This window comes from Tursiops truncatus, chromosome 4, assembly GCF_011762595.2.
Source record: "Tursiops truncatus isolate mTurTru1 chromosome 4, mTurTru1.mat.Y, whole genome shotgun sequence".
NCBI classification, from domain to species: Eukaryota; Metazoa; Chordata; class Mammalia; order Artiodactyla; family Delphinidae; genus Tursiops; species Tursiops truncatus.
In genome coordinates this window covers 116,298,616-116,324,308 of record NC_047037.1, presented here as the reverse complement: position 1 = coordinate 116,324,308, position 25,693 = coordinate 116,298,616, and the positions used below count along the sequence as shown (strand labels likewise).

At 37.3% G+C, this 25,693-nt stretch overlaps 1 pseudogene; it reads right to left on the bottom strand.

The window, feature by feature from the left end:
* Positions 1–502: 502 nt before the first annotated feature.
* On the bottom strand, positions 503–1,326 carry LOC101338171 (small ribosomal subunit protein uS2-like; annotated as a pseudogene).
* Positions 1,327–25,693: the final 24,367 nt, after the last annotated feature.

Below are 25,693 nucleotides of genomic sequence, written 5' to 3'. Positions count from 1 at the left end.
TTCTATTTGCAATAGTCTTGATGGCAAGAGTTAGATAATTATTTACATCATTGGCATACCATCAGAAAAGAGAATGTATTTTTAATCCAAATTTTCAGAAGGAAAATGAGAAGATATTTTAGATAACTTTTAATGTCTCTTCCAACCTTTAGATTCTTTAACTAAACTATTTCTACTGATCTATCTTCACTATCTTCACTTCTAAGCTCACTGATTCTTTCCTCGGCCATGTCACATCTACTGATGAGCCCATAGAAAGCAGTCTTCATTTCTGTTACAGTATTTTTTGACTTCTTACATTTCTTTTAGATTCTTTCTTAGATTTTTCATCTCTCTGCTTATACTAAGTCTCTGTTCTTGCATGTTGTCCTTTTTTTTTTTCATTAGGGCCCTTACCATATTGATCATAGTTATTTTGTTTTATTAAAAAAATTTTCAGAAACTGTTTATTTTCCAACAACCTTATTTCCATTTTCTGTTTAAGAATCTGTAGATGAACAGCTTAAGAACACTCAGTGGTTGCTCCTATATGTCCAATGGCCTGAGCAGTGGGAGTTGCAGACTATTCTTCAGCAGTAAACTGCTGAAAAGGCACAGGAGGAACCTTCATGCCTTCAGCCCAGCCTGAGACCTCGGGTTGAGTAACAATAAACTCAGGAGCTGGAGCAGTGCATTCACTCTGAAATTTCTCCTTGGTCACAGCCTTTTCAGCAGCACCCTCCTCCTCCTTTTCAATCTCTTTAGGATTTCTGTAGAAGTAGAGATCAAGCATGACCTTCCATGAGTGTTCCTGGGAGACGGTGCCACGCACATGTAGAACTTCTGGGGCAGCATCCATCACATCAGACCTGCTGAGCGAGCTCCCTTGTATGGGTGGCAATGTCCGCATAGCACAGAGGAGAGTCTGTGTCACACAGAGCAATAGTAGGCAGGAGATGTCCCTGTGAGAGGCTGGTTGTCAGCCCTGGGATCAGTAACCACCAAAAGTCTCGGCTCCAGTAAGGCTTCCTGGATCTAGTTCCAAGTTCTAGGAGTAAGGCAGCTAGCAGTAGAGCAGAAAACTTCAGCTCAGCTCACTGGCCAATATTCCTGGATGATATGACACTGACATCAGCTGGGTTTTCAAAGGTAACAATGGCACCAGCTGCCGGCAGAAGCTTCTTTCAGATTTTCTTCAGATTTATGACGTAGATGCTATCACTTTACCTTTGGTGATGGACTATTCCATTTAGAAGTCAAGGTTGGTACCACCTAAGTGTGTTCCTGCTGCGAGGAATTTAAGGAACTCTTCCTCTTTATTTGCAGGACATTGAGGGCTCTGGACATTGTGAAAGTTTCCCTCTAACTTACAACAGAACCCAGAACAATGCTGTATGGACCCCTCTCTGGGTAGCACATAAAGGCTAATCACAGCCATTTTCAATTCTCTGTCTGATAATCCCCAAATCTGTGTCACATCTAAGTCTGGTTCTAATGCCTTGCTCTGTCACTTCAGTCTGTTTTTTCTTGGCTTTGGCAGGCCTTGTAATTTTTGGTTGAAAGGTGAATATGGGGCTTCCCTGGTGGCGCAGTGGTTGAGAGTCCGCCTGCCGATGCAGGGAACACGGGTCCGTGGCCCGGTCTGGGACGATTCCACATGCCGCGGAGCGGCTCGGCCCGTGAGCCACGGCCGCTGAGCCTGCGCATCCGGAGCCTGTGCTCCGCAACGGGAGAGGCCACAACAGTGAGAGGCCCGTGTATTGCAAAAAAAAAAAAAAAGAAAGGTGAATATGATATGTACGAATAATTAGAATGAGGTAAATAGGGTTTTAGTATGAAGATTTATGTTAACTTTTGCTGTAGCAATAGGTTCTAGAAGATTCGAATTCCTCTAGTGTGCTTGCTTTGTTTTTCCTCTTGACATTGGGCTTTCCTGAGAATGCCTCCTCAGACAGAGTCTGCTTCTTGTAGGACTTAGAGGTGTAATCTACTGTTTTACTGGAGCCCTGTTGGTGTGGTAGTATGGTGTGGGCAAGGGGGAGCGTTCTATAATCTTTCAATTAAATTTCAGTGTTTTAATCAGCCTTGATCTTGGACTGTGACCTTCACAGGTGTTTCTCCATGGTACAGCTTCCCCTACCCACCGCCCTGCACTCCCTTCCCTGGCTGCAGCCTTCCCAATCTATTTCCTTGAACCTCCGATCCCTGTTGACTATGCTTTTGTTTTCTGTTTTTGTTTTCCCTCTTCAGGTGAAACAGGAAGCCTGGAGGGGGGTGGAACGGGAGGGGTTCCCTTCCACCAGCTGGGATAAGGCTCTGAAAAAGGCCTTTTGCCAGGAGAGTATCCTTCATTATGGTTCAACTGTTGGTTTATTTCACAATGATTACTCTTCCCTTCTCCCCGAACGCCACAGGGATCTTTCTTGGATCTTCATGGTGAGAACCTAGTGGAGGTACCAGACACAAAGCCCATGAAAATGTAGGGACCCTCTTAAGACTGCAGCCCGAGAAGTCTCTCGCTCTTATCTTAATCCACGTTCTGCTTCCAGCCAGGTATTCACCAAAATTACTGTTTCTGTTCCTACCAGTTTATGGCTCCAGCAGCTTCTGCTTCAGGTCAGCAAGTCTCACCTGTGTGTCTCTGCATGAACTTGTCTCTTCAGATTTCTGCCTGGTAATTTGCCCTGCAACCTCAGTTCTCTGACGTGTTCAAGGATAGTCATGGATTTTCAGTTGATCCAGCCTTTTCTTATTGTAAGGACAGCAGTAACAACTTCCAAATTTTTTGTCTGTCAGAGCTGAACCCAGAAGTCTAATCAAATTATTTCTAATTGTATGTTTCTAAACTTGTAGGCACAAATAATAGTTAAATGCAAGATTTAAAAATATTCTATCGGAACTAAATATCTTGTCATTTAAGTATATTGTAAAACTTAATTAAAAAAAACTGTCAGTGTTTAGTATTTGTTGACATTTAATATTTTAATTTTTGTCAGTTTTCACTGTTGACATAGTGAACATTGCTTTTAGTTATTTAATTTATGAAACTGTTGCTTCTCAATTAATAAACATAGTAATAGCAGTCACTGCCATTTCACGAAATCTTCCTCAGAGGTTACCTTATTTATACTCCCATTAATCAAGAGTAATGTTTGGTCTTATTTTATTCTGTCTATTTTGGGTATTAATATATTTATTTAAATAACTTACAGTATCTGGAAACTTTGATCAAGTTCAGCATTTCACTGTATTTATGAAACTACTTGCTCTGGTTTCTTAACCTAAAATACTTTTAAAAATCACATTTTGTGTCACAATCTCAGGAATTTTTTTTTTTTTTGTAAATAGGTAAAGCACCTCCTACAGAGTTTTTTTTTCTTTTAATGAATTAATTTATTTTTGGCTGTGTTGGGTCTTTGCAACCAAGCCATTTGCTGGGCACAGCCTTTCTCTAGTTGCAGCGAGCCGGGGCTACTCTTCGTTGTGGTGTGTGGGCTTCTCATTGAGGTGGCTTCTCTTGTTGCGGAGCACGGGCTATAGGCATATTGGCTTCAGTAGTTGTGGCACTTGTGCTCAGTAGTTGTGGCTCACAGGCTCTACAGTGCAGGCTCAGTAGTTGTGGCACAAGGGCTTAGTTGCTGTGAGACATGTGCGATCTTCCTGGACCAGGGCTCAAACCCATGTCCCCTGCATTGGCAGGCAGATTCTTAACCACTGCGCCACAAGGGAAGTCCCAGGATTATTTTGATTATTGAAGCTCTTCTGGAATAAAGGGAAAGTATTCTTACTGATGGGGTTTAGAACGTGCTAACTCCAAATATGGCACTGTTGTATATTGAATATTTTAAATTGAAGGAATTTGAGAAATGGAAGGTGCTAGAAGGACTCTCCACCCCCTTCTCCCCTGAAACAAGGCATAAGGCCCTCAAGTGAGAGGTGCCCTTTCTATAGCAGGAGGAAAGGAGCAGCCTTATCTCTGAACGTGAATGTACAGGTCCTGCTAAGTTTCCCCCATTTGACTACAATTACATCATACCCTTTGTCCTGTCATACCTTTTCTCATCTTTCCACTCTTCATCAAACCCAGCATAAAAAACACTTAGGTTTAACTGCTTCTTTGGTCTTTACTTCCTTTTGAAGGCTCCTGTGTCACACAAAACTGACATTAAATAAATTTATATGCTTTTCTCTAATTAATCTGTCTTTTGTTACAGAGATCCAGCCAACAACCTGAAAGGTAAAGGAAAGTGTTATTTTTTCTTCCAAACATTATAAATAGAGAAAGTTTTATTTTTGTCTCTTGTTTTTTGTTAGTATGAGGTGGTCACTGACAGATGTTGTAACAAACCATTAACATTACCGAAGTTTAAATGATCATTACTTTGGTATATCATAATGAAGGATGTCCTCATTCGAGGGGCTCTGTGATAATCTGATATCTTGTCTTACATGTCAGGCCAACTGTGGGTCAGGGTTGTGACCTTTTGTCTAAGGCTGTGGTTTCAATCAGCCAATCCTCGGAAGTAGGGTACCTCTGTATAACTCAAACACCTTGGTGGTTTCTTGAATTGCTCTATAATTATAGGCTTAAATAGAAATAAATTTAAATGGGGCTGTATTCTTAGTTGAAGTAAACTGAAACCCTGAAATTCTGTGGGACAATGAAGAAGGTAAATTTTTTTTTTTTTTTTTTTTTTTTTTGCAGTACGCGGGCCTCTCACTGCTGTGGCCTCTCCTGTTGCGGAGCACAGGCTCCGGACACACAGGTTCAGCGGCTGTGGCTCACGGGCCCAGCCGCTCCACAGCATGTGGGATCTTCCCGGACCGGGACACGAACCCGTGTCCCCTGCATCGGCAGGCGGACTCTCAACCGCTGCGCCACCAGGGAAGCCCAAGAAGGTAAATTTTGAAGCCTACTACTTCTGTATGCAGTTCATGAAGAATGGAAACTAGTTGGGTTTTCTCAATTTTTCAATGAAATGAAATTTACAAAAAGGCCCCAAACTATTTTATCAGTCTGAATTCCCTGTATAGGTATCTGACTTGCCTAAGAGGAGAGTTTGTGAGATCTCCCCAAGTCAGTTCAATCTCCCACTCTCTCATAACTATTTCACACATTCTCCTCTCTACAAAAACCTCCAGCACCTCCTCCCATCATTTTAAACTGACGGCCTTGTTTTTTATTTCATAGAAAAAATACCAACCTTCCAACCTGCATCTGTGCTCATGTATCCTATATTCCCTTTTGTAGTTAAACATGATGGACCGTCCCTGGTCCTAAGGTCAACTCCTGCTCTTGTGTACTGCCTCTCATCTCCTCTCACCTACTCAGACTTCACTCCGGCAATTTCCCCCTCTCTTTTCCATAAAAAAAGAAGGAAAAAAAAAAAAAAAGAACAGCAAATTCACCTTGATTCCAACATTTTCCATTTCTCTGCTCCCACTTAGAGCCAAAGCTCTTAAAAACAATTGTCTCTACCCATTGTCTACAAGTCCAGTTTTCCCACGCTCCCTTGAACCTATTCCAATCTGCCTCCTGTCTCCTTTCCTCCACAAGAACTGTTTATTCAAGGTCACCGGTTACCTCCATGCAGCCAAACCCAATAGTCACTTCTCAGTCCGGATATAGCCTTACCTATAAACAGCTTTTGGCCCACGAACAGCTTTTTTTTTTTTAGCAAATGATCATCCTTTCCTCCCTGAAACACTTTTCTTCACTTCATGTCAAGACCTTTCTTGCTCTTGATTTTTCTTCTATCTCTCTGACCACTCCCTCCCAGCCTCCTTTGAGGAACTTGGTTCTGCCTTACCTTGACAGTCTCTACATCGCTCTGCCCCAGAGAATTTTTTTCTACGTATATTCACTTTTCAGATAATGTTACTTAGTCCCATAGCTTTCTAAAATTAATATCTGCCTACTCAACAAACAATTCCACATGGATATTGACAAGTTCCTCACACATAGACTGTTCAAAATTGAACTCTTGATTAAATCTGTTCCTCCACAAGCCTCTTCACTGTATACCTTTGGGTGTTATTATTTGCCGGCTACCAAATGCCAAAAACAGAAAGGTGGTTTTAAAATCATTTTTAATATTTAAAATTTATTTTTTAAAAATAGTGTGATATAATCTCTCCAGTGTGAACTATGCCTCTTTAGCTTACTTTAAGGTAAAGAGAACTAACCAGTATAGGACTGTTTTCTCCCTTTTTCTTTTGAAACCAAGAAACCCTGATTCTATTTCGTCATTTAAAGATAATTTGGGCCACATGTGTCAGTGGGTCTGAGGAAAAGAGAGCTTTCCAGAGACCTGGACAGCGCACTGTGACATGGGGAGCTGGGGAAGGGGGCAGGAGTCTGGCCCTGGGAATGTGATCTAGGCTGCAGGCTCCAGGCTTAGTGAGGGCCTGGGTTCCAGAATTCAGCTTAGTGCAGCTGACTGGACCCTTTGGAGTCGGCTGCAGCCTTGCAGTAAAAGCACTGAAGGGGAGCAATGCATTGTGGGTAGTGGGACAAAAATTCATTTCTGCAGACAAAATCTTTAACAACGATACTATCTACAAAGAATATAATCATAATGAGGAAAATTTCCTGATGGCTATGGTGACGAAACCCAAAGCAGTGAAACAGCAGGCCCCGATACATGCAGCCCAGAGATCAAATCCAGCCACCACTGCTGCAGTGGTTCGGCCACAGCAGAAGCTTTGGCTCAAGCGCCAACCTCTGTCCCTGCTTTGGCTCCCACCTCTGCGCCTGTACCCATCGCTCCAGCATCAAGGATTCCATCTTCTGAACATGCACCTACTACTGAAACTAAACAAGAGAAACCTGCACAAAAGCCAGTGGGGACACCTGTGACTACTAGCCCAATACCCACTGACAGCACATTGGAAGAGTCTTAGTAAAAGCCTTTTTGAAGATGCAGAGAGCACTTGCGACAGGTTGGTCTTATGCAAATATGGTAATGAGATCATGTCAATGATCTGGTTTCAACACCCCTGACAGAGCAGTGAAGTATTTTTTAATTTACCAAATATTAAAAAAAGATGACTGATAAGCTTTATTTTTAAGAGCAGTTTTAGATTTACAGAAAAATTATGTTTGTTCATTTCTCTTGTTTGTTGGGGATTCCATGCTCAGGTGAAATCATACAGTATTTGTATTTAAAGAGAAGGGAAACACTCTCTTTAAATGAAAATAATTACCAATTAAAAAAAATTTCTTGACCATTGAATGTAAGACAATTCTTAGATTCTTTGGGAAGCTGTACAGTTACAGTGTATACTTACTATACAAAAACATAGTTTCGTGTTCACATTTTTTGCTTGTTTTGGGTAAAAATTGGTAGTTGTCTGGGTTTCAAAATAATCACTGTGGGTTTAATTTCGATGTGTCCTTTGGGGTAATGTAACTTTTGAAGCTAATGAAGACATGCAAAGGTCACTTTCACTCTCTTACCTTTCCCTAAGCAGAAATGTGTTTACCAGCAAGCTATGAGTTCAAACAGCTGCCTTTCTTTTTTAAACCCACAAAATGCTTATTCAATTAAAAAACTAATGGAAATGTTTCAAAACCGTGTTTCTGACATTTTTTTAAAATTGCATTTCTTTTTTAAAAATATTTATTTATTTATTTTTGGCTGCATCGGGTCTTAGTTGCAGTACATGGGCTTCTCTCTAGTTGTAGTTCATGAGCTCCAGAGCGTGTGGGCCCAGTAGTTGTGGCGCCAGGGCTTAGTTGCCCCGCGGCATGTGGGATCTTATTTTCCCCACCAGGGATTGAACCCATGCTCCCTGCACTGGAAGGTGGATTCTTAACCGCTGGACCACCAGGGAAGTCCCAGGTTTCTAACATTTACAAACTTTTTTCCTTTGTTAGATAAAGATGTGTGACAAATAAAGTCATTGACATTATAATAACTTTGAAAAAGAGGAGGATAGAGCTATATCCAGCATATTTTTTAAATTAGCATTCTGGCATATTTATTTCCAAATATTTATTTCTATACAACATTTTTTTTACTTAGTTGTGATCATACTTTATATAAAATATATCTTGCTTTTCACTTAAATTATATCACATGTATTTCCCATATCGTTATAAGTTACTTAGAACTACAACTTTAAGTAACTGCACAGTAATCTGTTATATATCCAGCATCTTTTTATTGCATTAAGAAGATGGGAGCAATCTTTGGAGGCCTGAGAGATGCACCTGGGAACATATTTTGAAAAATATAAAGTTAAGACTTTCATGGCATATTAAAGGTAAAATCTTAATAAGCAAAAAAAACTTTTGAATGCCCTTTTAGTTATGTAAATATGATATATAATTATATACATAACATATGTTGTACAGGCAGCTCAAATCGAGAGCTCTCTGAAAAAAATTCTTAGTTTTCCTCCCAAACCTAATTATATCCAAGATTTCTTCACATCAATAAATGGTAGCGCTAGTGATACGTACTCTGACTTATAAAAGCACTTTATTAACCCTTTGTCACATGTATTTTATAAATAATTCCCCAGAACGAAGCCTTCCCCTAAAATGTGATTCCACAATAAATCACAGAAAAAGGACAGTCTGAGCCAGACATAAAAATAATTCATACTTACAAAATAAGTTAGTATATAATTATTCGACTTCAAAAGAGCCAATATTTTCAGAAAATATTGAACTTATCCAGAACTTTAAAAAATGATGACTTTTTACAAAATAATTGTAAGGTACCAACACATTTTTGGGAATACTTAGATTAGGTAAAATACCATTTATCTTTAGTGTGACTGCTACATTTCTGTAGAATTTAAGTCAAAATGTAAACACTATTATACCATTTGACTATTGTGTCTCCATCTACAAAGATGTGTCTACATAATCAAGTTACTATAGGATATGTGGAATAACTCTCTAACCATCACAGAGCATTGCTGCATTTCCCAAGCCTAGGTTCTCCATTCCTTCCCACTTGATTCCCTGTGCAAGGCACTCTGGGGTTCCAATAGCTCCGACCTTTTAATCTATTCAACCTGTAGAGACTTGCTTTGGCCGGTTCTGTATAAACACTTTGTTTTTCTTAAGAAAATAAACTCTTATTTCAAAACCACTTTTTTGTGGGCAGAGGGCTGTGGTAGAGCCTTGTAATTAGTAAAACATTTCTCAACACCAGAAAAATACTCTTGACTTTTTTAAAGGATGTTTTCAATTTAAAAAATTTAACCGCAGTCATTGAAGAGGGAATGAGATGGCAGTTTATTTGATGCTGATAATTTAATTTATTCTTCTGAAAAATTGCCCCAATTAAAAAAAAATCATGAAATAGAAGTTGTATGTACATACTGTTAGCTCATTACTATTGATTATTCTTATGCCACTCATTAATTATTTCAAAGTGAAGTTCAAAACCACAATTACTTTCTACCCTCTTCTCTCAACTGCACTGTCCTGTTCCTACACTCTTGAACAGAATTTTTCAAGTCAAGTTGGCATATTTGCTTTCCTTCAATAGCAGTAACAGAAATGTCTGGGAGAAAATGTGTCTGCGGACAAGCACAAGTCATCATATTTCCCACGCTCTATTCCTTATAACAAAGCTATTTGTAATCTTTGCGGACTTCACTTATTTTTCTAATTACAATGTCAACTCTCTGAAGCAATACTTGTCTATTTGAAGCATACTTTTAAAGCTGAGTCCTACTAAACTGAATTCTAAGACACATTTTTTCAACAAGGAATCTATTTGATTGAATAAACTTTAAAATAAAAAAGTATATAAATGTACATTATAGAACACCGATTCTTAGTGGAGAAGTGGAAGAAAAGGAAGCTGACAAGGGGATGTGAGCTTGGCCAGCGAAGTGGGGGATCAGAATCTTGTCATCCCTGAAGAGAAAGGAAGAGAGTGTTCCCAGAAGGAAGTCTGTCACAGTGTCAAATGTGTCAGAGTTCAGAAAATTAGTGACTAAAAAACACCGTTTTATTTCAACAAAAAAGTTGGTATCTTCGATGGAAGCAGTATTAGGCAGGTTTGCAGGGAGCATTTGGAACTCAGCTAGCTAAGAGTTGGAGGTAAACAAGATGTTAGAAAGTAGAAAAATCTAGTGCAGAGTCCTTTCATGAAGTTTGACAGGGAAGGAAAGAGAGAGGAGGAAGCAGCAGAATAAAGATGTGGGGCTGGGATAGAGATTGCAAAATTATTAAACATGGGAGACATTAGAGAACTAGTTTAAGAACAGAAAAAAAGGGTCCAGAGAAAGAATGAAGACTCAAGTAGGAAAGAGGATAACCCATGTATCCCAGAGACCCTTAGATGGTAGGAGTGGATAGGATCAGATGGGATTCTTTTTTACAGGAAGAGAAACTCTACACCATTGCAATAGAAGTGAGAAAGAATTAATGGGTGACAAAGATAAGATTGGAGTCTATCCTTAGTATCTATATTCGGAGTGCACATTTGTACACATTGCTATTTGCTGTTTCTGAAAGGCCCAACATCCTCCCTCCATGTACACACATCTCCTAGCCATATTGCCACACATAGCTCAAACATCATTTCTGGAAAGCCTTCCCTGGCAAGTGCAATCTGCTCTGGAAGTTTCTCTTCGTGCTCTCAGATGCTCCCCGCGCATTGCTCTATGCATACTTTGCCTTATAATAGACATTTACTTGTCAGTCTTCTCCTTTGGACTGCAAACACTTTGAAGGTAGAGGCATATTTTATGTGCCTTTGTATCTCAGAGCCTAACGCATTTGAGGAACTTCGTCTGAATTTGTTAAATCAATGATCCCTTTTACTTAGATGAAATGAATTGTCATGAACACACCTCCTCTGAACACTGTGAGTGGCAGGGCGTGGGAATGGAGGTGAGCTTCCTGTACTCTCTTGCTGTGAATTTCTGCTTTTGGCTTCACTCACTATTCCTTCTTATCATCTTCTCCCTGTAGCTCTTCTTCCCTCTGAGCTTAGCCTCACCCCAGGCTCCACTGACCATGGCTTCCCGACCCTCTTTCTCCATTCCAGAAAGTTCACCCTAAGCAACAGATTTTTCATTCCATGTAAGGGTTTAATGGAGAAATGAAGAAATATGCGGCAAAACAATCAATGCAACGTGAGGTATTAAAGACCATCATAAAAAACAGTTGAAAGTCTCATTGACAATCAATTCCCACTATAGGGAAACTCTGACTGGATATCTTTCTCATGAAAACATGACCTACCACTCTTTCCAGGAGATGCCCAATCCTTACCTCTCTCCAGAATTCCTTCTCTACTTTTCTTCCCAGGTTGTGCCACTCACTCCTCCCTACAAGGATCATGGTAGGCAGAATAATGGTCTCTCCAATGTGTCCATGTCTTAATCCTCAAAATCTGTGAATATGTTATGTGGCAAAGGGGAATTAAGGTTGCAACTCAGCTGACCTTAAAGCAGGGAGAGTAGCCTGGATTATCTGGGTGGATCCAAATGTAACCACAAGGCTCTTTAAACGTGAAGAGGGATGGACATATACACACTAACAAACGTAAGGTAGATAGCTAGTGGGAAGCAGCCACATGGCACAGGGATATTGGCTCGGTGCTTTGTGACAGCCTGGAGGGGTGGGATAGGGAGGATGGAAGGGAGGGAGACGCAAGAGGGAAGACATATGGGAACATATGTATATGTATAACTGATTCACTTTGTTATAAAGCAGAAACTAACACACCATTGTAAAGCAATTATACCCCAATAAAGATGTTAAAAAAAATAAAAATAAAAGTGAAGAGGGAGACAGCAATGTCAGTAAGACCCCAATGAACATTACTGGCTTTGAAGATGAAAGGGGCCACAACCAAGGAATGCTGGAGGCCCCTAGATGCTGGAAAGGGCAAGAAGATGTATTCTTCCATGGAGTCTCCAGAAAGGGACTGAGCCCTCATGCTGACCCGTGTTTGCTTTCTAAGTTACAGAACTATAAGATAATAGAGTTGTGTTATTGCCAACCATTAAGTTTGTAATAATTTTCACAGCAACAAATAGAGCACAAATCCAAGCACTAAGATAACAAATCCAAATTCATTTTGATGTGAAATATCTTAATTCTTTTGACTCAACATCTGCTCTAGTCCAAGCTCTGGGACTTTGCTTTGCCAGATCAAAAGGAACATTAACAAACTTTGCTTTACAAAATAGTTATCTAACTCTAAAATGAATGGAAAAGAACCCTCTCATGCTCAAGCCCTCTTATCATATTTATGACATTTTTTATTTCTATCACAAATACATTTGTTCAAAGTATGACTCCAGAAATAACATTATTCCTCTACCAGGAAGGCATTAAAATATGTTTGTGTATCTCACACTATTCATTTTAAAGAGGGATATATAAATAACGTGCTTATCAAAGGGAAAGGAGGGGAAAAGCTTGAGGAATAGGACTTTTAAAAGTTTGATTTGCCAAACTCTTCCAGTTTGCCTCTGACAACTCAGTGTTAAATAGCTCCTTATTGAAAGAGCAGAATATTAATGTTTAATGAACTTGAACAAAAAGTCGTACAACTTAGTCCTTTCAATTATTCAAATAGAGTTTCCTACACTGGACATGAATGAAGGCAATCCTTCTCAAACTTTAATGTGTAAACAAATCACATGGAGATTTTTTTAAAATGCAGACTCTAATTCAGTAGGTCTGGGTAGGGGCTGAGATTCCGAGGTTCTGACTTTCTAAACGCTCCTAGATGATGATGATGATGCAGTTGGTCCCTGGACCACATTTCAAGTAGTAAAGTCATGGAGGACATTGAGGGTCACTGTAAAATCAAATGCTTGAATTCTATGCTTCTATAAATTAAACATATCAAAATTATATACTCACTAAATCTGTTTATGTAGCAAAGAGAAAATTCTATAAAATTATTATTTGGAGTTGAAAATCATTTTATGACAAGACCTTAACATTATGAATTTCATTTACAATTGTTTATAGCATCATTAAACAATTCTTTTTCAGTGATGGTGTAATCATGGCAAACTCTGTGTTCCACCTCCCCCCACTAACCCCAGACCCAATGGTTTATGTTAAGCATAGGTTTCTGCTAGCTTACTGTAAGAGCCTGTTCATCTGTGTGCCAGGAAATGGTAGGATTAAGAGGTCAGATGCCATTAGCTAGTTCCCTTTGCCACCACTGCCATTGCCTGAGAGATGTTCCAAGTCTCCAGTAGAAGCCTTGCATTTGGTCCCACTTCCAACACGTTGCAGGAATAACAGTACCACAAATCTGATCCTGTTATCTAGATATAAAACTTACCAATGTCTGTTAACAATGCCTCCTAATCCCACCTCCCCCATGATCTATCTCCTGGCTTGCTCTCCAGTCCCATTTTACGCCAGTCTCTCTCCGTCCTTGTGTCATCTCCAGCCACACAGCTATTATCTCATTTCTTTCAATATTCCATTTTCCCTTCCACCTCAGGCCTGTGTTCATGATCTTCTCTCCCTATAAATACTACTCTCCCCAAACTCCTCACTTTTGATGCTTAACCATTTTTCCAATCTCAACTCAAAAGTCACTTTCTTGTCAAAGCCTTCTTTGACGCCTCAGACTAAGTCATGTGTCCTTGCCACACACTCTCATAAGCATCTTTAAATGCACTTAGCACAGCTCATAATTATATACTTGGGTGATTGTTGATCACACTTTTTCTTCCTAAATGATCATATGTCCCATGAGGGCAGGTCTGTCTGTCCCCCCGCTCCCTCCATTATACCTATATTGCCTAGCATAGTAGAAATCACTTAATAAATATTGATGAAGGGATACGTGCAAAATTTCTTTTTTAATGAGCCAACTTAGCTAACATTAGAATGAGGGATATATTTGCAAATAGAAAAATGACTGACTTGGAAATGAAAATTTAGAACAACTAAATTCATGGATGACAGATAATATGTTAGGCTGATCAGTTCTCACCTATATGATCTGTTTATTTGTTCATTTCTTATCCACCACCAGGGCTATGCAAGGTATTGGGAATATAGATATGAATCTAGCTGGGCCCCTCTCCTTGGGCAGCTGAGTCTAGCACATACTCCCTGTTGATTGTGCAATGCTCAAATGACCTGAAAGAGGCTTGTGCACAGTTTTCAGTTTTGTCTAAACCTATGATTACAATGGAGACTGTGCAATCAGGGCATGGTTAGAATCTGACTCATGTCATTTTCCAGATGAAGACCTGTATGATCTGCCTGCTCTATGTTTTAAACAACACAGTGGCTAAATATTATTCCACTGCAATGAAGCAAGACATAGCCTTTTGCCATCTCCTCCTCTCCACTAAGTGTTGTTTGCAAATTCAACAATGATCAGAATCTCTGTTACGTAAATGCTTAAAGAAAAATAACACTACACACTTCATAACGCTAGAGCAATCGCATTTCCATTGCAGCTATATTTGAACAGAAAGCAGACATTTTGATGTTTTCCCTAAACTCACAAAACAGAATTGTACCTCTATATTTTTTAATTTTAAAAGGAATAAAAATATAAACATTAAAAAAATCTGATGATTCCCATCTTAGTTTTAAAGTTTTTGTTTATGTAGAGCCAAGAGGCAGTTTACGAAACTTCAGGGCTTCACCAAAAGGAATAGTTCCTAGCCAGAAGAAAAAAAAATGATGCTGATTTTGAAGATTTATTCATAAAACAAATATTTATTGAGTTCTGCTTTTACTCCAAGTATCTTCTTAGAGACAAATGTCCTTATACTAAGGGAACTAATGTTTTCATTAGGGGAAGCTAGCAAGATAATGATAGATAGTGATAAATATTTTGAAGACAATGCAGGGTGAATCAAGATAGAGTTATGGGGATTGATTTGGAAAGGAAATGTTTGAGCTGAAACTTGAATCCTGAGCAGAAGAATGCCTTGCAAAGAGCTGGAGGAAGGACAGAGAGACAAGGATGCAGAAGACTTACATCAGAAACCATGGTGACATCTCAGAGGAACAGAGTCAGATGGCCCAAAGCCAAAGAGGGAGACAGTGCCCAGATCATGCAGGTTTGATTTCTAATTACAATTGGAAATCACAGGAGAATTTCAAGCAGGAATGATGTAAAGTTTAAAAAGTTACTCTGGCGGTAATAGGAAATAAAGTATAGTTGAACAAGAGAAGAAGGAGGGAGAGATCAGTTTGGTTATTGCATTAGACCAAGGAAGAGCTGGTGATAGCTTGAATCAGAGCAGTAGCCATAAAACTGGACTCAAAACGTAACTCTATACACAAACACTGCAAATAAATTCTAGTTGAGCAGGTATCTTACATAGGAAATTTCTCCATAAGACAACTGCCATTCTCCACAGGCCATTTTAAGAAAGCGTGTTATAGCTGTGGCTAAAGTAATGGGTTTATTTCATATACAGGTTCAGTTAACAAACAATACTTTGAGTTCAGCCAGTATGTTGGATTCAGTCAGCCATCTTTCCAATATTTGCTTTTAGTTATAAATATGTCATGGTATTGAAAAGGGATGAATATTATCAACTTTTTGAAAACAGATACCCTACAATTAATGAAATATGACAATAATGCCTCATCAAGGCACTCATTTTAGTAAAAGAAGTGGTAACTTCATACACTGACAAGATTAATCTTCTAATCAGAGAATGGAAAGGCAACTAAAACTTATTTAAGACCTGAAGTATTTTTAAATTTGGAACGTACTCTGTAAATACAAGTACTACCAAATAAATAATACTTAAAAAACAGAATAGCTTTCTAGTTATTTCACCCCATTGTCCAAAATACTTGTAGACAACTGTACCTGCTTTTTTTTTTTTTTTCTTTGCGGTATGCAGGCCTCTCACCGCTGTGGCCTCTCCCGTTGTGGAGCACAGGCTCCGGACGCGCAGACCCAGCGGCCATGGCCCACGGGCCCAGCCGCTCCGTGGCATGCGGGATCCTCTCAGACCAGGGCATGAACCCGTGTTCCCTGCATCGGCAGGCGGACTCTCAACCACTGCGCCACCAGGGAAGCCCTGTACCTGCTTTTTTTACATTGGAAAACCCGATGCTTCAATGTACAACAATCACCTGTATAACATGGTTAATCCTTTCATGCTAGGCTTTGATTAGAGCCCATTTTACTTCCATGGCCAAAGACATTAAGGTTGTTAATCACCAGAGTATAACACATCAATACTTTGTTGATTTCTTAAATTAGAATTTATGAAATAAATAAAATTTTACATCACCATCGTGCTAGATGGGACTGAATTTATAAGACTATTAAAGAAAATCGGAAGTTCCTTTAGTAGCAGTAAATGATATTTAAAGAATAATAATTTCCAAATCATGTTTTCTACTAAAGTGTAGTTCTTCATGAAACAACTATTTTTTAAAGCATATTTTTATTTTCATTGTTTTCACTTTATAACTACTTTGTTAATATTTTGGAACTGAGTTTTTCATTTAATATATTGCTAACATTCATCCATATTGATGCATGTCACTACAGTTTATTCATATTGACTAAAATATTCCATTCTACAAATATTACTGTATATTCATACAATCTCTTGTTAATGGACATTTGGGTTATTTTCAGATTTTTGCTGCTTGGAGAATAAACTATGTGTCCTTGTACATGTGCGAAAGTTGTTCTTGGGTAAATACCTAGGAGAGGAATTGTTGGATCCTAAGGAATGTAAATATTCAACTTTAAGAAAAAAAATACCAAACTGTTTTCTAAAGTAGTTGAATCAATTCACATTCCCACCAGTGAAAAATAACAGACCCTGTGGATTTACATCCTCTCCAACACTTGGTATTGTCAGATTTTTCTATTGTGTCAATAAAAGTGATATAAAGAGTTATCTAATTAATATCTGGGTATTTTCATTTCCCTGATGATGAAAGATATTGAACATCTCTTCATACATTTAATGGACATAAGTGTTTTTTCATCTGTAAAATGACTGCTCCTGTCTTTTTCCCATTTTACTATCAAATTCTTTGCAGTTTGTTATTGATTTTAGACTTAATTTCATATTCTTGATATTAAATCCTTATTTGTTGTGTTTATTGCAAATATCTTCATCCAGTCTGTAATTGCTTACTGCTCATTATCTCTAAGATTTATTTAATAAACCAAAGTTTTTAATTCTGTGTGTAAATTTATTAATATTTCCTTTTATAATCAGTTTTTCTGTACTGTTGAATAAATCTTGTTTTAGCTTAAGGTGTAAAAGATATTCAATTAAATTTTTTCTTCTAAGGCTTCAAATGTTTAAATTTAAGTTCTTAATTCATTTGGAACCATTTTTGTATTAAGTATCTTTTTGGCAAGAAGTAACTATTTTTTCAGTTCCATTTATTGGATAGCCCTGTCTTTCTCCACTTATCTCATTTGCCATGTCTATCAAATTCCAAAGTTTTATACATTCTTAGGTGTATCCATGCATCTATTCTATTCTATTGGTTGACTTGGGTACACCATTGCTACCAACAGTGTCTTAATTACTATAACTTTATACTAAGTCCTGATATCTGATAGGACATATCTCCTCTCCCTCCTTCTACAGAAGTTGCCTGGCTACTTTTGACTTTTTATTCTTTCACATAAATTTTAGGAAGATTTTATTATTTTTCATGAAAATCCATTTTAGGACTTTATTGAACTTGCATTGAATTTATAGGATCAATGTGGAGAATATATCATCTTTACAATAATAGCTCTTCCTACTGATAAACAGGATATATCTCTTCATTTACGTTTGTTTGCTTTAATATCTCTTAATGAGGATTTATAATTTCCTGTAGAAGTCTTGCTCATCTATTGTTAGATTCATTTCTAGATACATGATATTCTCTGACCGTATTACAAATGGCATCTTGTCTTTAATTAACTTTCCAGTTGTTTGCTGTGTGTTTATAGAAATGCAACTGATTTTACTATCTTGCTAAATTCTCCAATTATGTCTAATAATTTATAAATTGTTTTGTGTTTTCTGTTAGCAATCATATTACTGCAAATAATTAAATTTTACTTCTCTTTATACAATTCTTAAGCATCTCATTTTGTTGTTGTTGCTTTATTTCACTGGCTAGGACCTCCAATAAAATGTTGAACAGACGTAGTGATAGTGGGCATCCTTGTCTCATTTCAAATATTGAACCTGCCTTACATCCTTGGAATAAATACTTGATCGTGATGTATAATTATTCTATTTATTGCTGAATTCTATTTGCTAATATCTTGTTGAGGATTTTTGTATGTATATTCATGAGAGATATTGGCCTGTAATTTTCTTTGTTTGAACTGGGTTTTTATTTTCTTGTTTGATATCAGAGTAATACTAGCATCTTAAAAGAAGTTGGGAAGTATCCCCTCCTTTTTTTAGTTTTTGGAAGAGATTGTGTAAATTTTGAGTTACTTCTTCCTTTAATGTTTGGTAGGATTCTGTAAAACCATCTGGTACTGGAGATTTCTTTTTGGGGAGTCTTTTAATTACAAATTCAATTTACTTAATATTTATAGGGAAACAACTATTTTTATATGTAAGAAATTGCATTCATGTTCAGAACCATATAATTTCAAATAGTATGATCTATCCATTTTCAAAAATATGTCAAAATTTCTGCTCTTGTTTTTAAATAACAAACTCTACATTCCTGAAAATATACTCTCTTTATCCATTGTTATTTTTGGTCTCTGAAACTGTAACTCACAGAAAGTGTAACTCACGGACACAGAATGTTTTAATTAACAGTATTGAACAAATAATATTTCTGGTTTAAATTTTCTACATTTGAACCAGGAATGAAAAGTGAAACTAATATTTGAAAAAAATGTGTTTTTTCTCCCCAATTATTTTCTGAGTTTTACTAGACATAAAAACAAAGGGTTTTCAATGAAGGCTAGTCAGTGTGTAGACTAGTAAGGGCTATTCTCTTTCTGTTTTACTTATAATTAAAAATATTCCTAAGTGAATCTATACCTCCTAGAGGAGTGTATAATTACCTCCTGGATTAGAGTCTCATTCTCTTTTCTGTATTAAAACTCAACATATGCAATGACAATTTTAATTAAAAATAGTTGAGTATATAAAATAGTTCATGAACATTAAGAGCCACAGTATTCATGAGTAAAGGAGGGCTAATTTCCAAATAAAACTCATGCCTCTAGACTATTAGCCTAGTCTCCTGATTCTGCACACTTTTCAATTGATTTTGTGTTGCTTTGTGATTTGCAGCAATTTGAAACCTATAACTCATAGGTTTCATAGTAATTATAATACCAAATGAAAATTTAACTGTGGGAAAGAGCTCCCAAATTCCTTAGAGAATTAAAAGTGGAGTTTGTGTTGAACTCAGTAACTAAGAGAGAGAACTATAGCCAAATGCTCTGAGAAAAAATTTCCACTTTTAGAGAACATCGATTATCAATAGTATGGGAAACAAATCCTAAACATTGCTTTTCTGGGCAAATTATATTTTGATATAATTTCAAACAGTGTAAAGTTATAAGACTCTTATGAATAACTCCCGTATATTCTTGACCCAGATTGAACAACTGTTTATAACTAGCACCATTTACTTTATCATTCTCTCTCTCTATCTCTCTATCAACGTTTTCTGACCTTTTGAGAATAAGTGTAGACATCTTGCTATTTGACCCCTAAATAACAGCATATATTTTCTAAGAACAAGGACATGCTTCTAAAAGACCACAGTATAATTATTAAAATCAGGAAAATCCATATGGATTTGACATTATTAGCTACACATATTCCTTTTAAAATTTCATCAAGTTGTTCCACTAATGACTAATACCCTTTACAGCCCTGTTTGCCCTCCTCCTGTGATCCGCCCTCTGTCTAGAATCCAACCCAGGATCGCATATTGCATTTCGTGGGCACATCTCTTTAGTCTCTTTAAATCTTGAACTGTTTCTCCGTCTTGTTTCATGACCTTAACTTTTTCTAAGAGTACAGGTCAATTATTTCGTAAAACATTCCTCAATCTGAGTGTCTCTGATGTTTTCCCATAGTTACATAATATTAGACATTTTGGACAGGAATACGAGGATTCCTATCCAATGAGGATTTTTCCCATTATTGATGATGTTAAGTTTGACCAAATGAATAGGTTGGTGTTTATGAAGTTACTACCTTTCCCTTTAAAATCAATAAGTTTGTGGTGAGTTATTTAGAGATTATATAAATATCTCTGTGATAGCTAATTTTATGTGTCAACTTGGCTAGGTTCTTGTGCCCAGTTGTTTGGATAAACACTAATCTAGATGTTGCTGTGAAGATATTTTGTAGATGTTTACATTTATGATTTGTTGACTTTGAATAAAGATTACTGTCAAATGGAGCTGGAGGAATCAGGCTCCTGGACTTCAGACTATATTACACAGCTACAGTAATCAAGACAGTATGGTACTGGCACAAAAACAGAAATATAGATCAATGGAACAGAATAGAAAGCCCAGAGATAAACTCACACACATATGGTCACCTTATTTTTGATAAAGGAGGCAAGAATATACAATGGAGAAAAGACAGCCTCTTCAATAAGTGGTGCTGGGAAAACTGGACAGCTACATGTAAAAGAATGAAATTAGAACACTACCTAATGCCATACACAAAAATAAACTCCAAATGGATTAAAGACCTAAATGTAAGGCCAGACACTAAAAAACTCTTAGAGGAAAACATAGGTGGAACACTCTATGACATAAATCACAGCAAGATCCTTTTTGACCCACCTCCTAGAGAAATGGAAATAAAAACAAAAATAAACAAATGGGACCTAATGAAACTTAAAAGCTTTTGCACAGCAAAGGAAAACATAAACAAGAGGAAAAGACAACCCTCAGAATGGGAGAAAATATTTGCAAATGAAACAACTAACAAAGGATTCATCTGCAAAATTTACAAGCAGCTCATGCAGCTCAATATCAAAAAAAACAAACAACCCAATCCAACAATGGGCAGAAGACCTAAATAGACATTTCTCCAAAGAAGATATACAGATTGCCAACAAACACATGAAAGGATGCTCAATATCACTAATCGTTAGAGAAATGCAAATCAAAACTACAGTGAGGTATCACCTCACACCAGTCAGAATGGCCATCATCAAAAAATCTACAAACAATAAATGCTGGAGAGGGTGTGGAGAATAGGGAAGCCTCTTGCACTGTTGGTGGGAATGTAAATTGATACAGCCACTATGGAGAACAGTATGGAGGTTCCTTAAAAAACTAAACATAGAACTACCACATGATCCAGCAAACCCACTACTGGGCATATACCCTGAGAAAACCATAATTCAAAAAGAGACATGTACCACAATGTTCATTGCAGCTCTATTTGCAATAGCCAGGACATGGAAGCAACCTAAGTGTCCATTGACAGATGAATGGATAAAGAAGATGTGGCACATACATATAATGGACTATTACTCAGCCATAAAAAGAAACAAAATTGAGTTATTTGTAGTGAGGTGGATGGACCTAGAATCTGTCATACAGAATTAAGTAAGTCAGAAAGAGAAAAACAAATACCGTATGCTAACACATATTTATGGAATCTAAAAAAAAAAAAAAAAGAAAAAGTAGGTTCTGAAGAACCTAGGGGCAGGCCAGGAATAAAGATGCAGATGTAGAGAATGGACTTGAGGACAAGGGGAGGGAGAAGGGTAAGCTGGGACGAAGTGAGAGAGTGGCATGGACATATATACACTCCCAAATGTAAAATAGATAGCTAGTGGGAAGCAGCCACACAGCACAGGGAGATCAACTCGGTGCTTTGTGACCACCTAGAGGGGTGGGATAGGGAGGGTGGGAGGGAGACACAAGAGGGAGGGGATATGGAGATATATGTATATGGATAGCTGATTCACTTTGTTATAAAGCAGAAACTAACACATCATTGGAAAGCAATTATACTCCAATAAAGATGTTAAAAAAAAAAAGATTACTGTCAATAACGTGGGTGAGCCTCATCCAATCAGTTGAAGACCGTAGGAGGACAACCTGAGTTTAAAAATTTTTATTACTTTTTATAATAATAATCTTTATTATTAAATTTTTATTGAAGTATAATTGACTTACAATATCATATTAGTTTCACGTGTTTTACATAGTGATTTGGTATCTTTATACATTATGTAATGATCACCACAAGTCTAGTTACCATCTGAAAACCTGGGATGTTTTTAGAACTGTGTATATTTATATAAATATATATTATAAATAATAGATTATATATCTTTATAGGGCTTTATACAAAGAAGAGAGGGAGAGAGAGATGTGCTCTCTCTCTATATATATTTCCTATTGGTTCTGTTTCTCTGGAGATCTCTGACTGATACAATCCATTCCTCATAAGACTTTTGCTCAGTAGGTTCAGCATTCACCGATGATTCCTGCCTGTATCAAGCATTGCTATGATGATTGCTGAATGGTAATTTTCTGTCATCCCCTCATTTAGTTGGCCTTCTAAGGAAAAACTTTCCTTTCTTCTTCATTTATTTTTTTATATATTTATTTATATCAGCATAAACTCATGGGTTCTTATTTTATTCAATAGGTTTTAATCAGTTACTATTGTTATTCATGTTTATGGCTAAATTGTTCTAATGTGACCAGTTGGAGGCCCTTCAAGCCAGCTCCTGTGTCCTTCTGGCACGTCACCATCATAGCTTGAGTACTTCCATACTTTCTGTTACAAGATGTTCCAGGCTTATCTTGTACTTTCCCTGCCCCAGCTGTGAACTGACTAATTCATTTTTCTAAGGAACCCCAATTATTTTTTCGTGGAGGATGGTATTTAGAAACCAAGGTCTGGGCTATAGGTACCCACTGTACAATTTAAGGGCAGTTGACATGAAACCTCAAGATAATTTAATCAATTCAATTCAATCATTGAGTCTTAACTATATAGAAAAACTGCAGGATATTCTAATAAGAAGGAAATAAGAGATTCAACAGGGTTTACATTTAAAGTCAATTGAAAAATATTACTTATTTCTGATTTGGAAGTGTTTTCTTCTTGTCATCTTCTCCAATTTGATCTGTAAGTTAATTAAACATTATTCAAAAACTAACAGTTGATTTAAACATCTAAACAATTTAAAAACAAAACTATAGAAATTAGAAGAAATACAAAGCATCACTTATCAGCGGGGTGGAAGAAGAGTGTGGAATGTGTTCAAAAGACGGGAAATATCTCGTATTGACATGGATGTGGGGGAAACAGTGTTCTAATACACTGCAGGGGCAGTGTAAATTGTTACTGTTATAAAGGACAGCTTGGGAAATCTATAAAAGAAAAAAACAGCCCATGCCCTTTGACACTCCGCATGTACAAGTCTACATTAGGAATATGCTAGTCCATGAGCACAAAGAGATAAATACAAGTCTATTAATTATGACAGTTTTGGTCAGGGTAAAATACTAGAAACAACTCAAATATGCATCAGAACAGGGCAGGTTAAATAAAATTGTGTTATGGTTGTGCTGTGGAGTACTAGAGAAGGTAAAAGAATAAGTTAGATATCTATGTGCGGCTGTGAGAAAATCTTTAAGACAGGTTAAGTAAAAAAAAAAAATGTGCAGAATAGTCCATATTATTTCTGTGGAAGGAAACATTCCAGATGAAAATGTTAATGCAGAGAAAAGGGTCTGGGAAAAATAATGTAATGATTAATTTAGGGGAGGGACATGGAATTTAGGGAGATGAGAGACTGAATTTTACTCTTTACACCCCAAATACATCAAATAGTATTTGATATTTTTTGATCAAGAAAGCATTATATATTACTTAAATGAAATGTTTCCAAGTTATTGGAAAAACTGACTTCTAAAACCATGATCTTAACACTATATTACAATAGAATCTTTGGCCGTTCCCCTTTCCTCCATTAGTTATCTATGGTTGCATAACAAATTCCTATACAATAAGTGCCTTAAAGGCTTAAAACAACGAACATTTATTATCTCACAGTTTCTGTGGATCAGGGCCCCTGGGCCTTGCTCAACTGGGTGCCTCTAGGTCAAAGTTTCTCATGAGGTTGTAGTCAAGCTGTTGGCTGGGGCTGCAGTCCCATGGGAAGCCTCAGCTAGGCGCTGAGAGTTTTGGAGAGGCACAGCTCTCTTCTTATTTTTGAAACTTCTAACATATTAGAAATAAGGCTATCTAAAAAAAGTTAATAAAATTGTAGTTTAACTTTCTTGTTTATATTAAACAAATTAATCCTTTTAGGATGAAATATAATTTTTCTATTTACAAGATAACTTCAGAATTTATAAAAACTGGTATGGTCTGGTATCAGGATACAAATTAAAGTTGTGAAACACATTCTTTCAATCCTGTACGATTTTATGTTTCTCCTTTTGGAGAATATTTTAAAAGTCAACGTTTGACACCCTTCACGAACATGCAATTCTAGACAAGTGACCCTCCTGGTAGCCCGCTTTGTGACAAGCCCTAATTTATTCAACATAGGATGGGTTTAATGTTGTGTGGTTCTAAAGTATTTACTATCACACAAAATATTGTAGACTTACATTCTATCTTAATATTCTACCTTAAACTTAGGCTAAAATTCTGTAAAACGGAACATTAAGTTCTGCAGAACATATACAATAAACTATATATGCATTTATAATAAAAATATTAAGAAAACATCTTTAAAATCAGCTCCAGAAGAAATGTTCTGAGCCTTACTGATGGTATTAACAGTAATGAAAATGTCTTGATAAGCATATTCAGTTATTGCAGTGCAGAAACTCCTTCCCTGTTTCTGATGAAACAGAAACTTTTCTGCGGAGGGAGTTCTAATAACATGACATGCTTGAGGCTTTCCCTTTGTATTTTTTTGGGGGGTGGAGTGGTGGGTCAGTGCACCTGTGTGCAGAAAAGATGTATTTTGCTCTGCTCCTATGTTATACATCCTTCAGGGGCAAGCAGTCATACGAAGGAGCTGCGGCAGCCCAAGGCTGTCCGTGAACGAATAAGTAAGTAATGGAATTTCAGTGTCTTAGAATTAGGAAGCTCAGCTGCTCTCAGGTATGTCAGAAAATGAGCTTTATCATCAATACAAGTGATATTGTACTCACCATTCACCTTCTCTTCAGATTTACTTCTCAATTAGTTCAGAACTCATGTAGGAAACAAATGTGTTATGTTGGTAGCTCCCTGTTATGGGTTGAATTGTCCCACCCCACCCCCAGAAGGATGTGTTGAGATCCTGACTCCCAGTACCTCAGAATGTAAACTTGCTTGGAAATAGGGTCATTGCAGGTTTACATAGTTAAGTTAAAATGAGGTCATGCCAGGGCAGGGCGGGCCCTTAATTCAATATTGCTCGTGTCTTCATAAGAGAAAAGAGACCCGCAGGGAAGTTGATGACGTGAAGGTGGGCGCAGAGACTGGAGTTGCCACACACCAAGGGGTACCCGGATTACCAGAATCTGGAAGAGGCAAGCAAGGGTCCTTCTCTAGAGGCTTCAGAGGGAGCATGGCCCTGCCAGTACCTTGATTTCAGGCTTCTTGTCTCTAAAGTGTGAACAACAAATTTCTATTGATTTAAACTACCTACTTTCTGGTACTTTGTTATGACAGCCCTAGGAAACTAACACACCCCCCCTTAAAATATCAATAAATATAAGACCTAAATGAACTAATATGGAATTTTAGTTTCTACTCTTCCTATCAAGATGGG